This window comes from Prinia subflava, chromosome 7, assembly GCF_021018805.1.
Source record: "Prinia subflava isolate CZ2003 ecotype Zambia chromosome 7, Cam_Psub_1.2, whole genome shotgun sequence".
Taxonomy (NCBI): Eukaryota; Metazoa; Chordata; class Aves; order Passeriformes; family Cisticolidae; genus Prinia; species Prinia subflava.
Window position 1 is genome coordinate 2,517,200 of NC_086253.1, and position 15,306 is coordinate 2,532,505.

At 50.1% G+C, this 15,306-nt stretch overlaps 1 protein-coding gene across 3 annotated transcripts in view; it reads right to left on the reverse strand.

The window, feature by feature from the left end:
* PTPRA (protein tyrosine phosphatase receptor type A) overlaps positions 1-15,306 on the reverse strand; it is a 115,063-nt gene that overhangs the window by 24,169 nt on the left and 75,588 nt on the right. The gene's annotated exons all lie outside the window — the stretch shown is intronic.

Sequence of the window (15,306 nt, forward strand, 5' to 3'; positions counted from 1 at the left end):
GGCAAAGAGCCTTGATCCCAAATGCCCCAAAAGTGGAGGCAGGAATGAAGGAGAGGTCAGCTCCCCTGGCTCACTGACACCTGAAATGTTACTGGGCAGGGACAGAACACTCAGCTCCATTCAAACCCCCCTGGATTCCCTGTGCATGTGGGCAGAACAAACACAAATAATCCAAGATCAGCAAGCTCAGGCTGCACACCCATACTGAACGTACTTTCCAGGAAATGTCCAGCAAAATTACAGGACGATGACATCAGTAAAATCATTTCCCCAACCCTTTCTAATACATGATTTTTATGGTGATTTCTTTCCTCTGAAGACCTCAGAACGCTCCTGAGAAATGGGTATCATTATCTCCTCCCAAACACCTACGGATCCAGAGGCCCAGAGATGTGAGACATCATCGTGCTGGCCAGGACAGAGCCCAGAGCTGCCAAGTCCAGACCAGCACGTGGCCACGGGGCCTTCCAAGGATGGGCCAACACCTCCTCTCTGCTCTGAGCCCAGAGAGGGCTTGGACACAGCTCTGCTCCGTGCCATGGGCCGGCAGCTGCTGCACGACTCCCGTCCTTCAGGCTTTTGTCCTGTGTCCAGTTGCATTTCCAGGATCTCCCAGGACAGGGCTGTGAGATCTCGCTGCCAAGTCAACCTGAGGCGCTGCCAAGAACGAGTTTTGTTCCCTCCCCCTCTAATAGATCTTGCGTTGTTTGTGCTTCTTCTATTTATTTAAATCTGCTTCATCTAGACCCGTCCCAAACTCCGGGCAGAAGGACAACACTGAAGTCATCCACGCGCTGGAAACACTATCAGCAACACAAGATCCTCCCACCCCACCCGGGAGGATCCTCCCACCAGCACCACCTACTTCACATGTTTTTCCTCCCCCTCCAAAAGAAAACCTGGCAAAAATCGACCTTACTCAGTGACCAAAAGGTCAGACAAACCCTGAACCAGAAGGAAACCAAGCTCCGGAGATAAGAGCTTTCCGTAGGCTCCGTCCACGGCCAGCCCTGCAGGGCAGGGCTTTCTCCAAGGGTCCCACTGGTGTGAGCAGTCAGCATTCCAGAGGGTTTCATCACCAGTTAAAATATCTGTCTGCATGAATTTGAACTGATTCAGTTCTCCTGTCACTGGTGACAGCAGCACTGGGCCTGCAATACCTCCCCCAGGCTGTGCTCCAGGGTGGGATGTCGGGAAAAAGCCACAACCAGTCCTTTGATGGTTTGATGACACATTCCACTCACGGTGATTAACACACCCCACTCAGCCTGGTCAGCCGCCTGCCAGGGTCTGAGATGAGCCTGGTCTACACAGGTTTGGCTTTGGGGAGAAAATCCAATGTTTGTAAGGAATAAATTCTTCCCTATGAGTGTGCTGAGGCCCTAGCACAGGGCGCCCAGAGGAGCTGTGGCTGCCCCTGGATCCCTGGAAGTGTCCAAGGCCAGGCTGGACAGGGCTTGGAGCAACCTGGGCTAGTTGAAGGAGTCCCTGCCCGTGGCAGGGGTTGGACCTGGATGGTTTTTAAGGTCCCTTCCTACCCAAACCATTCCATAATTCCATGATCTTTGTAACTCACTGCACGTCTGGGATTGTCCAAGCATCCCACTGTGGAATCCCACAGAAATAAGGTGCTCATCCTGGCAGGACTGACGTGCAAAAGCAGGAGGAAGTTAAACACACACTGAAACTCCAGAGAATGGAAATGATGGCACAGAGATGCTCTGAAAACCTCACAAGGGCTGATAAAAGCACCAAGGTCCTGTCCTCATAACCACTTCCCATACTGGGAGCCCATCACTGCCACAGCAAGGACACAGTGGCAAGGGAAAGGGAAAGGGAAAGGGAAAAACTCGGCTCTTCTGGAAGCACTACTAGGACAGAGGTGACCACTTGCTGTGTTTGAATGAATATTTGCATAGAAACACCATTCACAGAGGTGGCTATGGCTCCTTTCTCTTCCCCCAACTTGTTTCTCAAAACAAGAGCTCCTCTTCGTTTGGGATCCTGTTCATTTGGGATCTCCATTCATTTAGAGTTCTGTTTATTTGGGATTCTGTTCACTTTATTTGGGATTCACAATCATTTGGGATTCCCATTCATTTGTGGTTCTGTTCACTCATGATCCCGCTCATTTGAAATCCCATTTGTTTGGTGTTCCCATTCATTCAGTATCCCATTAATTTAGGGTCCCTATTCACATCAGATCTTTGTTCATTTGGGATCCCATTCATCTGGGATCCCACTCATCCCATTTCTGGTCCTGTTTTGGGAAAGCTGTGTCAGAGCCTCCCCACATTCTCACCACACTTTCCTTTGGAATTAAAGCAGGACACGGAGGGTGGGAGGAAAGAAGGAAAAGCCGTGAATCCCCTCTCTGCTCTCCATTATTGGGAAATAACTCACAAGGATAATAGAGTTTGGGCTTATTTCCATAAACTGTGATTGCTACATGGATGAGAGCTACAGGACATTCCTGGACTGGAGGCAAAGCCCCTTTGGGATGGTGGGATGATCACAGAATCGTTTGGATTGAAAAAGACCCTTAAGCTCATCAAGTCCAGCCACTGATGAGGGTCCCTCCTTCGCTGAGCTGGCAGCACAGCTCCGGTGCTCTGGGATTACATCACCACGCAGGGAGCACTAAACCCCTCTGGATTCTACATTTAATCAGTTCATTGATCCATGAATGGATTGCAGGAGGAGGAAGGGCTTGGCAAGGGGAGATAATGCTGGATTTCCCCGAGCCTTTCCCTGCTTTCGTGAAGAAAGCTGGATGCGGGCGGTCTGTGCACAACCTGAGTTTTTATGGCTTTATTACCGTGACTGTCAGAGGGAATGGGATGCTGGGAGCATCCCGGCTCGCCGTGCACATCATTACCCAAAAATCCAAATCCCTGGAGCTGCTCCTGTGACCGGCAATCAGCTGCCAGAGCTGCTTTATCACCTTAAAGCCGGATCCGGAGCAGGGAGCGGGCGAAGAGCCCTGCACCAGGGGAGGGCTGAGCCAGCCCAGCTCCCAATTCCCAGCCCCTGCTCCTGAACGCTCCCTATTCCCAAAAGCAGCACAAACAAACGCCAGCGGTTCGTCCTTCCCCGCTCCTTAACATAAAAGGCCTCCAGAGTCCTACCCCAAAGCTGGAGAAACCCGAGGCTCCCTTCCCCCTCGGCTCCCTCCCTGCTGGTTTCGGAAACGGGGAGGAAATACTTGTAATGTTATCAACATAAACACAGCTCTTGGCCGGCTGCAACATCCTGCGAGCTCTGCAGAAAAACACCCTGACGTCAGGGCGCCGGCTCTGCCCAGCAGAAAGGAGCCGGCTCTGGCACCGCTGCTCCGGAGGGTCGGGATGCTCAGCACCGTGGTTCTGTCTGGGACCTCCTTTTTTCAAAGATAACCTTGATAACTGTCAGTGGTGTGCCCATAAATAGTATATATATGTGTATTTTTTTCTGTAGATCTAGATAGGTTTTGATATGTAGTGTATGTGCACTGCGTTCTTCCATAAACTGCTTGGGATCTTCCTGATAGGAGAGGCTGGATTTTAAACTGCAGGATGGATGTTTTAAAAGAAGCAGATTCTTGTCAAGATGATTGATGCCGGAGGGGGAAAAAAATAAAGGAAATAATCTCTTTATAAAGCAATAAGTGGCTTGAAAATGCCTGTGCTGGTGCTACAGGGGGGTCAGGCTGCAGGATCACCCTGCCGTGCTTGCAGAATGCAAAGAATTAGAGTTTATTGCTGCAGAAACTGCCCAGATCCAACCCGGATACAGCCGTCCACAATCAAAGGCAGGATTTACCCCCACCTCTGACATATTCCTAATTCCTGGAAAATGAGGCAATCTTTTTCTGTGTGCACTGAGGAGACACAACCTGAATTCTAACCAGCCTTCCCGGGACCCCAGACATCCCTGCTGTCACCAGGAGGATGCTTAAAGGCAGTGGCTCAGCTGAGACTGCCTGACTGCCTTGTGCTGGCTGCAACTGCAGTGAAAAATAAAAATAAACGTGCAGTTTTCCTATTTATTTGTTGGTGAGGAGGAGAGGGTGCAGAACTGGGAGCAAGGTTGGCTCTTTGAAGCAGCTCACAGCAGGGCGAGAACAAGCATGAGCATAAAGAAAGGGGAAAAAAGGACATTTTTTTATTCTTTTTGGTGGCAGCAAGCCATCAGCATGGCTCAGCCACCCTGGAAAACAAACCTGCCATTCCCTCTCCCCCTCCCTGCTCCTTTTAAATCCTGTTTGTGGATTTCCAGCCTCTCATTGGAGCTGTGATCCACAGCAGAGGAGTTTGTCCCATAGCAGGGCAACTTCATCATAACCCCAAACCTCTCGATGAGATGCAAAGGATGTAAAAACACACATGGAATAGCTGAGAGCTGTGGCGAACTGGCCATCACAGGGACAGAAGAATTGAATTTAGGGAGGAAGAAGGGTTTTGTTGCACTAAAACGCAGTGACTAATTCCTTGCATGTGTCTCCGAAGCTGAAGAGAGGCCTTTGATGTGTCACTGAACATTATCCCCCACCCTCTGCTGTTCCACTCTTCACCAGAAAAGATGAATCACAGCAGCCATTCACCCTTTCTGAAAATCCATTTAGTTTTCTTCTTTTTTTTTTTTTATTTCTTTCTTCTTTTAAATAAACAGGCAACTTCCCCAAGAGTGACAGCCCCTGTATGGAGCGGGGCAGGAGGAGGAGGATGAGCTCATGGGAAGGGTCTGGATCTTGGCTTTCTCCACCTGCTCAATCTTCCACAAATCACTGCTTTCCTGCATATCAGGATTTGCTCATGGCATGGTTTGGAAGGTACATTAAAAACCATCCAGTTCCAACCTGCTGCTGTGGGCAGGGTCTCCTTCCACTATTCCAGGGTGCTCCAAGCCCCAGTGTCCAACTGGCCTTGGACACATCCAGGAATCCAGGGGCAGCCACAGTTCTCTGGGCAGCCTGTGCCAGGACTTTAGCAACCTCACATTAATGAATTTCTCCACCTAATTCTGTTTTCTGGCAGTGTGAAGCCATTTCAGCCTGTCCCATCACTCCATGCCCTTATTCAAAATCCCTCTCCAGCTCTCCTGGAGCCCCTTCAGGCACTGGAAGGTTTTGAAGGCCTCCCTGGAACCTTCTCCAGGTGAGCACCCCCAGCTCTTCCATCTGTCTCCAGAGCAGAGGGGCTCCAGCTCTTGGAGCATTTTCATGTCCTTCAGTTCAACAGGTGAACACACACTCATCTTTCAAAAAGTAACATCACGATATGTGCAAGGAAGGAACCCAACCCTATTCCCACCTGGATTTCTAAGCACCCAGAAATATCTGTCACTGTTGGGATACTGTTTAAATCTGCTAGTCTGAACCAGGATCAGTCTTTCCTGTGGCTATGAACTCGAGTGAGATGTTAACCCATCCCATGGGGGTCTTCTCTCAAAGCCCACCCAGCAGCAGCAGCGTGTGCGAGGCCAAAGTGGGGGACAGAGAGGATCAGGTGTTCACCAGCCAAAATTTGGAAGGAGGTTCCCCAAGCAGCTCCAGGGAGGGGATCCTGCCCCTCTGCCCAGCACTGCTGAGGCCACACCTGGAGCTGGCTCCAGTCCTGCCTCCCCAGGACAAGAGGGACATGGCCAGGCTGGGGACAGCCCAGGCAGGGCACTGGAGCATCTCTGCCCTGAGGAAAGGCTGGGAGAGCTGGGGCTGCTCAGCCTGGAGAGAAGAAGGCTCCGGGGGTCTCATCACCACCTGCAGGGAGGGTGCAGGGAGGACGGGGCCAGGCTCCTGCCAGGGGTGGCAGGGACAGGCCGAGGGGCCATGGGCACACAGTGACCACAGCAGGGTCCCTGGGAACACTGGGAACACGTTTTGGCTGTGAGGGTGACCAGGTGCTGACACAGGCTGCCCAGGGATGTTGTGGATTCTCCTTCCTTGGAAATACTCAAAATTTGTCTGGACACCATCCCATGCAACCGGATCTGGCAGCTCTGCTGGTGCAGGAGGTTGGATCAGATGATTTCCAGAGGTTCCTTCCAAAATCAATCACTCTGATTCTGTAACTGCCTGTACTGTAAACTTTTCAAAAAGCAAAGCTGCTGGGGTTGAAGCTCATACTGGAGTAAGAAAGCACCCAGCACTGAGTAGGTCCCCACACCCTGCAGAAAGGGATTCACAAGGATCACCAAGTCCAACACCTGATCCTGAACAGGACAACCCCAAGAATCACACCATGTGCCTGAGAGCATTGTCCAAATACTTCTGGAACTGAAAAAAAACCTGATGAGGTTTTCAGAAATAAACAAAACCAAAAACAAACACCCCCCCCCCCCCCGAAAAACACCACATAAAAACCAAACAAACAACCCCCCTCAAATATCGCAATAAATGTGGATGTTTTTGGGACATGATATAGTTCAACTTCCTAGAAAGATGCAGAAGTAGTGACAGTGGGCACCAGTACTGAACCAGGGAATGGTTTGGGTTGGAAGGGACCCTAAGGATCATCCAGTTCCAACTCCCACAATTAGACCCCTGTAACTGACACATCAGACCTTACTCTTGTGTAGTATTTTGCTTTTAGGAAAGAATTCTGTCCCTGCATGTTTAAAACTGAGCACATAGTAACGAAGAGCCTACAGACTTGATGGTGTCATGCTAAAAATATGGAAGTAAAAGATGAGGCTGCACCCCTGGATGAAGCCAGGAGCAGATCTGTGGCACATCCAAGACCAAGGCTCTCGAAGATCCTTGTCCATGGAAAGGCAGCCCTGCCACAGCCACTGCCTGGAAACCACCCGAGGTGCCTCAGAGGGGAAGAACTACAAATACAAATTATTTTCCTAATAATAATTTTCCTAATAACTCTCATAATTAGGACAGGTTTAGTTCGCCCTCAGCCACTCTTTTCTCCTGGCGCCACAGATGTGTGCTCAGGGGAACACACGCCAGTTGCTACTGCAGAATAAACGGGGATGGATTGGGGAACAAATCGTGGAAGAGACAGAGGGGATGAAAAGTTTCCTGGGCATGTAGCAATGGAGAATCACCAGTTGGAGAGGGTTTCCTAAAAGACAGCTGAGAGCAAAGAGAAGGGGAAGTTTTGAGGAGCAGTGCAGAGAGCTCGGCCTGAGGGAACTGTCAGGGCAGGGAGGAGGAAGGTGAAGGACCAAGTCCAAGCCTGGACCAGGAGGAAGGTGCTGGGATGGAGGTGAGGGATGGGGGGACAGCAGGAGCTGTGCTGCCAGTGGGAGAGGGGAGTGAGACCTTCTCTGGGATGGTTAACACAGATCTGCCAAAGAAATGCCCTCAGAGCTTGTAAAAACCCCTGGCTAGCACAGGACCACTCTCCTGGAGTGCATTCCCCACGGGATCAGCACTGCAGCCGCAACAAGGCACCAGGAAACGGAGAAAAACCACGGGAGAGGCACGGGAGAAGCTGGCTCAGCTCGTTATCCAAACCCGTTAATTAATAATCAAAACAACAAAAAAGTCAAGGCGCACGGGAACGTATTTCCTTAAATATCCCACTCTAGAACGTCCCCTCCTGAGTCCCAGGCGTGTACAAAGGAAACACGAGCACAGCTCCCATTCCAGCTATGAAAAGGACCGGGTGCTTTTGATGGAGGAGGCAGGATGAAGGATGGCCATTATTCAGCATGACAACATCCCTACCTAACAAAGTGCCTTTCAGAGAGAAAGAACGGTGCGTGGGGAGGAGAAACGAGGCTTAAAATAAAAGAAACCCCCACAAAAAAAAAAAAGAAAAAAAAAAAAGAAAAAGAAAGCCCAGCGTTTGGGCTCAGCCCTCTCTGCAGGACCGGGATGAAGTCCCAGCTCCACGCCAAGACTGAGCCGGGAGCGCTCGGGCAGCGAGGGCTCGGAGCATCCTACTTAAAACAAAGGTGTCGGAGGGGATCACTCGCATGACAGCCTTAAAATCTCATTACAGAGGCTCAGCCCCAATTAAAACGCATGCGTTCGGTCATGCAGCTTTAATCTCCGTGGTTGTGCTTACCCTGAGATCCACCCGGGACACCTGTAGGTGCGGGGAGCAGCCAGCCCGTCCCACGGAGCAGCCCCCGGGCTAAGAAAGTGCGGCGGAGCCGTGAGCTCACCGCCTCACCTGCGGTGATTCTGCACCGCTGCTCCGTTCAGCCCTGTTGCCACAGTAACACTTGTGGTGTAGCCGAGATCACTGATTATGAAACTAGGAAAAAAATCAGAGGCTGCTAATTAGGATATACTCCAGTTCTCCAAAAGCTCCATATTAATGACATTACGATTGCGAGCGCAGGGAAAACAGATGCCGGGAAGAATCACCTCGGTCGGCACCCGTGGCCAGCAGCTGCCCTTTTTTTGGGGTCTTTTTTTTATGGACAGGTCTTAAAAATTCAGCCTGCAAATTCCCTGTAAGATCGACTTGTTTTCCTCCTCCTTGAAAAAACGTGCAAGACTCAGTGGAACAGTCTTTACTCTTTACATATATTTGCATGTATTAGACTAGGAAGAAAAAAAATAAGGGTTGAGGATGATGTACAAATGGTGACAGAGCGGGGCCAGAGACGCATCCCCTGCATCTCTCATTAACTCTGTTCCTCTGTTCTCCAGATAAACCAAAATCATGATTTTACCAGTGGCTGCGAGGGTTTATGAGCAAGGTTTGCAAACGAGGGGATGTGGATTTGAAGCGTATTCCTCCCTGACTTATGTGAGTGCCAAAAGCATTGTGAGGCACGTCTTCTGCTGAAGGCTTCGAGCTGAAAAGTCTGACTGGAACAGTTGTGCTGCCAGACACAACTGTTCTTCAGCACAATCCACAAATAAGACATCCCAGCGTGTTTCCAGGTGAAAGGAAAATTGCCTGACAGGTATTTCTGGAGCTGCAAGCCCAGAGAGATGCTGCCTGAAAAAGTCAGCTCAACAAAATGCCACGACTTTTCCATTTTCTCAGAAGACCAATCTAGTGAGTGGATGAAATGCTGCTGAACACGTGGGGCCAGGGAAAAGTGAGTTCATGGATTTTAGAGAGTTTATAACCCTGAAAGTGTCCAAGGCCAGGTTGGACAGGGCTTGAAGCAGCCTGGGATAGTGGAAAGTGTCCCTGCCCATGGCAGGGGTGGAACTGGATGGTCTTGAAGTCCCCATCCAACCTGGCCTTGAGCACTTCCAGGGATGGGGCAGCCACAGCTTCTCTGGGCACCCTGTGCCAGTGTTTTAGCACTCTCATTGTAACAAACATGTTCCTTACATCCAGAATTTGAGAATAACTGGGGATCCACCTTTTATCCCCTGCTTTGAAGCAGGAAAATAAGTGAGAATAATTTTTTTCTCCAGCAGCATCACCTAAAGCCTTGAAAGCACAGAGTCCCCCACTCACAACTGCACAGAGTAATTTCTTCTCCCACTCATCAGCAACACTGAGGAAGTGTTAGATGGAGTGTTAATTACCTATAAATGTGATTTATTAGCTGGAAACAGTACAAGACACCCACCAACCACCACATAAAAGTGACTGGCCAAGCACGAGGGCACCCAGTCCTGGGCAGACTGGGATTGGCACGTCGCAGATAACGAATTAATACAACCAGTGGGATTCAGCTGCACTTGATGGTTTAGCTGGAGGCATTATTTCCAACCTTTTAATAGGCTTATTTACAGGAATTAGTCCTTTAATGCCGTGTGCTCCTGTATCCAGTGCAGTGTAAGCCGGCTGGATGCGACCACAGAGAGAACATCTGCTTTTGTGAGCATTTAGGGAAATTATTGCCAATTACACGGATGGCAGGTGAGGGAGGATGTGCCAGGAGGGATGAGGAGCTTTGCTGGAAGTTGATGGGAGCAGGAAGTGCCCCTGAAACATAAATATCTCAGCAAAAAGGAGCTGTTGCTCACAGTGCCACCAAAACACCCTCAGCAAGGAAAGGATTTCCTGTGGAGTTTAGGGGTGATCCCTGTTATCGTTCACAGTGTCAGCATTTTGAGCAGGTCAGTCTCCCAAATATTTCTTCTCAACAGACCATGCTTCTGAAAAATGACCACACCCTGCTTGCCTCCAGTGCCTGTTTCCACCTTTATCTTTTTTTTTCCCCCCATCTGTTTTCTATCAATTTTTCTACTCTGCCTTTTCTTCACCTTTCCATTTTCCATGTCCAAGAGGGGTGTCTTTATTTAAAGCAAAGTGATGCTGTGGCACAGGTCACAGAGCCAAACCAAGCTGGGCACCTTCTACCACTGCTACTGCTATAAAAACATTATGTAAAAATGTATTTATGGATGTGACCAGAACGTCAAGGGAGGGGATTCTGCCTCCAGTGCTGTGTCCACCTCTGGGATCCCCAACATCAAGAGGATGTGGAGCTGCTGGAGCAAATCCAGAGGAGTCCAGGAGATGCTCTGAGGGCTGGAGCCCCTCTGCTCTGGAGACAAATGGGAGAGCTGGGAATGTTCCCCTGGAGAGGAGAAGGCTCCAGGGAGAGCTCAGAGCTTCCAGTGCCTAAAGGGGCTCCAGAAGAGCTGGAGAGGGACTGGGAACAAGGGACAGAGGGACAGGACACAGGGAATGGCTCTGAATTGCCAGAGTGCAGGGTTAGATGGGATATTGGGAAGGAATTGTTCCATGTGAGGGTGCTGAGGCCCTGGCACAGGGTGCCCAGAGAAGCTGTGGCTGCCCCTGGATCCCTGGAAGTGTCCAAGGCCAGGTTGGAGCAACCTGGGATAGTGGAAGGTGTCCTTGTCCATAACAGGAGGGTGGAACTGGATGATCTTTAAGCTTCTCTCCAACTCAAACTGTTCTCTGATTCTGTATTTCTGAGATTTATATATCTATAAACATATTATAAACCTAATATAGCTACTACAAATTATACATAGATTTTGCTATAAACCTACCACAAACCCAATATCCCTGCAATAAACATTTTTCCTGCTGACTCAAAACTGTAAGAACCACTCCTAAACACCCCGGTGGCTACAAAACCCTGCTGATACCAACACAAAACCTGATGTTCAGTAGTTCTGAAAAATACAGAATTAAAATGCACCTTCTTATCTTTGAAGTGATTAACCAACATCCTGGGACGACTGACTTTCAGCCCTCCCATGTTATTCATAATTCATCCTCTATTTTCATCTCCCCAACAAAAGGCTGGACTCAACTGTATTATTGTCAGCCAGGGCTTTTATCTCCAGCCTTTGGAGCGGTCAAGGCATGGGACAGAACAATGGCTCTCACAGGAGAACAAATACAATCTGAACAAAAATACCCTGTTGCTAAGGTCCAAACCAGCCTTCTTTTGGGCACAGTTGGGTAGCTGGGAATTCCAGAACACCCTATATATAAAAAAAAGGGAGAATTAGGACTTGGATAGGGGAAGTAACCTGACATTCAGCACTGCTGTGTTCTTCCCTCCAGGACGGCACTTAAAAGTATCACATAAAACCAAAGCTCATGGTTGGGAGGAAAGCTGAAGCTGGAGGAGCAAGCCCAGAGGTCCATGCAGATGTTGGCCCACACAGCCACAATGCAGATGTTGGGGAGGTCCAGATCAGACCTCCTGTCCAGGAAAGCCCCAGCACAAACCACAACGATTTCTCTTGTGAGATCTACCCTAAAAGCGACCGCAGAGCAGCTGAGTGTGGCTTCCACATCCTCAGCAAAGGGAGCAGCACCTGCTTCTGCTTTTGGGGTTCAGTAGAGAAATGCTCCTCTCCAGCAGTGGCTGGGCAAGGAGCTGGGTCTGGCTGTGGTGTCCTCCCCACTAAACACAACATTTCCAGCAGCAACGTGGCTCTGGGGTCAGGAAAAGCAAGACTGACAGCCCTGGCAAGGTGCTGCAGGGTGGGACATTGGGTGAGGGGACAGCAGAGCCATGGTGGGCCACAGAGGCCACCAGCCTCCGTGACCAGCCCATCTCCCTCCCCTCTAGATGGAGCTGCAGGAGAAGCCTGAAGTCCCTCCCTAAAGCAAAGGTGGATGCACCCCAACACCTCCAAGAACAGAATTATGGACTCATGGAATGGTTTGGGTTGGAAGGGATCTTGGAGACCATCCAGTGTCACCTCCTGTTATGGGCAGGGACACCTTCCACAGTCCCAGGCTGCTCCAAGCCCTGTCCAACCTGGCCTTGGACACTTCCAGGGATCCAGAGGCAGCCACAGCTGCTCTGGGCACCCTGTGCCAGGGCCTGCCCACCCTCCCAGGGAAGAATTTCTTCTCAATACCCAACCCTGCCCTTTGTAGGTGTGTAGCCATTCCCCTTTGTCCTGTCACCTGCAGCTCAGTGCTAGAAAAGAGAACAAGTTCCTGAGGCAATTTTGTGAAAGCCAGCAAATCACCAGTTGAATTATTCCATCCTTTCATGTACCAGTAAAACGCCCATCACAGCAAATCAGAAAAACACACAGAGCCCCCCAAAATAATGCCCCCCATGCTTTGGTGAGGCAATTCTGTGCTGAAAACCTGCTCAGAAGCCTGGGAGAGCTGCTGTGCTCAAGGGCAGCACAGGGGCAGCAGCTGCCAGAAGGAACAGCTCCTCTGAAGGGTTTGGAGAGTGTATTTGCACTGGGACCACGAGTATTTTTGGACACACGTAGGCAGTGGTGAAGAGATGAATCCTGGCCATTTCATGTGCAAAAGAAAATACAGAGAGTGAATTTCAAGTTTCCTTGATGACAGCAGAGCCTGGATGCATATCAAAGAGACAACAGAGTCAAGGTAATGCTGAAATTCAGTTTTTTATGACCCATTTTGCTTTTTTTTTCTCCAATAAACAAAGTCTCCCCGAGCAGCCATTGAACGTCACCATTTGTCACTTAGATTTTAGTGATATGAAAATAAACATTAAGAGGCTACTACAGAGCTCAAATCCCCCTGCATTAGGCACCTAAGCCAAACAAAATGATGCTGAATTAAATTCATTTCAATCCCATCCAGAAGCACAGAGCCCTCCACTCAGGTTAAATCATTCCAACAGCAATGAAGACGACAGCACCCGAGACATCCCCATCCTTGAAAGTCCTTGCTGTTCCTTTCAAAAGGCTTTGAAAAGCAGCTTTCCTACAAAGACACCCATTCCCATCACGCCCTGCACAGGAACATAATACACAGAAGGCTCCTCAGTGTCTCTGTTAAATAAGAGACCCCCCAAACCAGGCATGAAATGGTACAGGAGCTCCCACACAACAGAGAGGGCTTTCTGTGCCTGCAGGGACACAACACAAACCCTGTTGCTCGAGGCCAGGACGGTGTTTGGCGGCGCGAGGGCCCAGCCTGACAAACTCATCTCGTTTTTACAGAGTCGTGCCATGGGTTGGGTTGGAAGGGACCTGAAAGACCTTTCAGTGTCACCTCCCTGACACGGACAGGGACACCTTCCACTAGACCAAGCTGATTCAACCTGGTCTTTAACACTTCCAGGGATCCAGGGGCAGTCACAGCTTCCCTGGGCACCCTGTGCCAGGGACTCCCCATCCTCACAGGGATGCATTTCTTGCCATTATCCCATCTCTCCCTGCCCTATGCAAATCCAGAGCCATTCTCTGTGTCCTGTCCCTCCACCCCTTGTCCCAAGTCCCTCTCCAGCTCTCCTGGAGCCCCTTTAGGCCCTGCCAGGGGTCTACGATCTCCCTGGAGCCTTCCCTTCTCCAGGTGAACATTCCCAGCTGTCCCAGCCTGGCTCCAGCCCTTGGAGCATCTCCATGGCCTCCTCTGGATCTGCTCCAGCAGCTCCACGTCTTTCCTGTACTGAGGATCCCAGAGCTGGACACAGCACTGGAGGTGGAGCACCTTGAGAGCAGAGCAGAGAACAGAATCCCCTCCCTTGACCTGCTGGCCACCCTTTGGACATAGCCCAGGGTATGATTCTATTTCTGGGCTGTGAGCTGGCTCATTTTTCATCCACCAGCATCCCCAAATCCTTCTGGGAAGGGCTGCTCCCAGTCCATTCATCCCCCAGTCTGTTCTGATCCTGGGAATGCCCCAGCCCAGGCAGAGGATCCTGCACTTGGCCTGTTTAACCTCGTGGGGATCCCAAGGCTCCTCTTCCCAGGCTGCCAAGGTCCCTCAGCATGGCCTCCTGCCCCTCAGTGAACCACCTGCACCTCTCAGCTTGGTGCCATCCCTTTTGACTCCACTCCATGCACCCTGAGGCCATCCTGGCTCAAACCCTCCTTGCTGCCCTTAGTCCAAACCAAATCCAGTCCCATCCTTCAGGGACACACATCCATCTCCAAGCTATGCCCTGTCCCAAACCAGGCACATTCCTGGATTATCTGTGGGACTGGTTCATCCTCAGTGGGTGATGTTGTACCCCAAACCATCCCCTGCTTGTACAGCAGTGGGGAAAGGTCTCCTGCAATCATTCCATAACCAAATGCAGGGATGTTCCAAAGAGCAGGGAGAAAAGGAGAAGATGCCATTTTGGGAGGTGCAAAAGGCTTAAAACCAAAATCCTACAGATGGAAATGGGGCAATGTCTAACACACAGACAAAGCAATAGGGACGTTATGAGCAGTCAGTTCATTACAGGGTTATTTTTGGACACACCAGTGCTGGGTTAATGGTTGGACTCAATGGTCTGAGAAGTCTTTTCCAACCCAAATGAGTCTAGGATTCTATTTCTACCTTAATAACACCCTCATGTTAGGGCACTGTTCTCAAAGGATCCATCTCCATGTAACTTCAGAGATCTAAATGTGATTTCCAGAGGTGACTTAATCTAAATATGACCAAACCAGCCTCTACTCCTCTGTGGAGTACTTTCCTCTACTCCTCTGTGGAGTACTTTCCTCTACTCCTCTGTGGAGTACTTTCCTCTACTCCTCTCCCCCACAGCTTTACAGACATCCCGTGGATTCTGGGTGTGATTTGCCTGCTTTTAAAACCCAAGTTTGCCAGATGTTATGGGATCTCTTTAAATCCTCTGTACATCCCCCATGCTCCAATGTACAAATGCTTGTACAATGATACATTTGGATGCTGACTGCACCACGCCTCCCACTCTGGAAGCTGTAGGAAAGGCACACCTGGAGTCTTTGGAAAACATTGGTGGGTGCAATCTTCATTCTCAGTTAATGAATTATGCCATGAGCAGTGCAAGAAAGGGATTAACTTTGCTGAAGGAAAGCCCCATATCTCCACCACCACTTTGAAGAGGATGGCAATGAAAACAAAGGATTCCTGAGTGGAATTCTGACCCTCCCTCAGCTCCAAAGCAGTGAAGACGACAGGCACAGCTCAGCCTCTTTTGCACCACTGGAGAAGACTGGAAAGGGAGAGCACAGGGGAGAAGCAGGACAGCCCCTGCTCTCTCCAGGTGGCC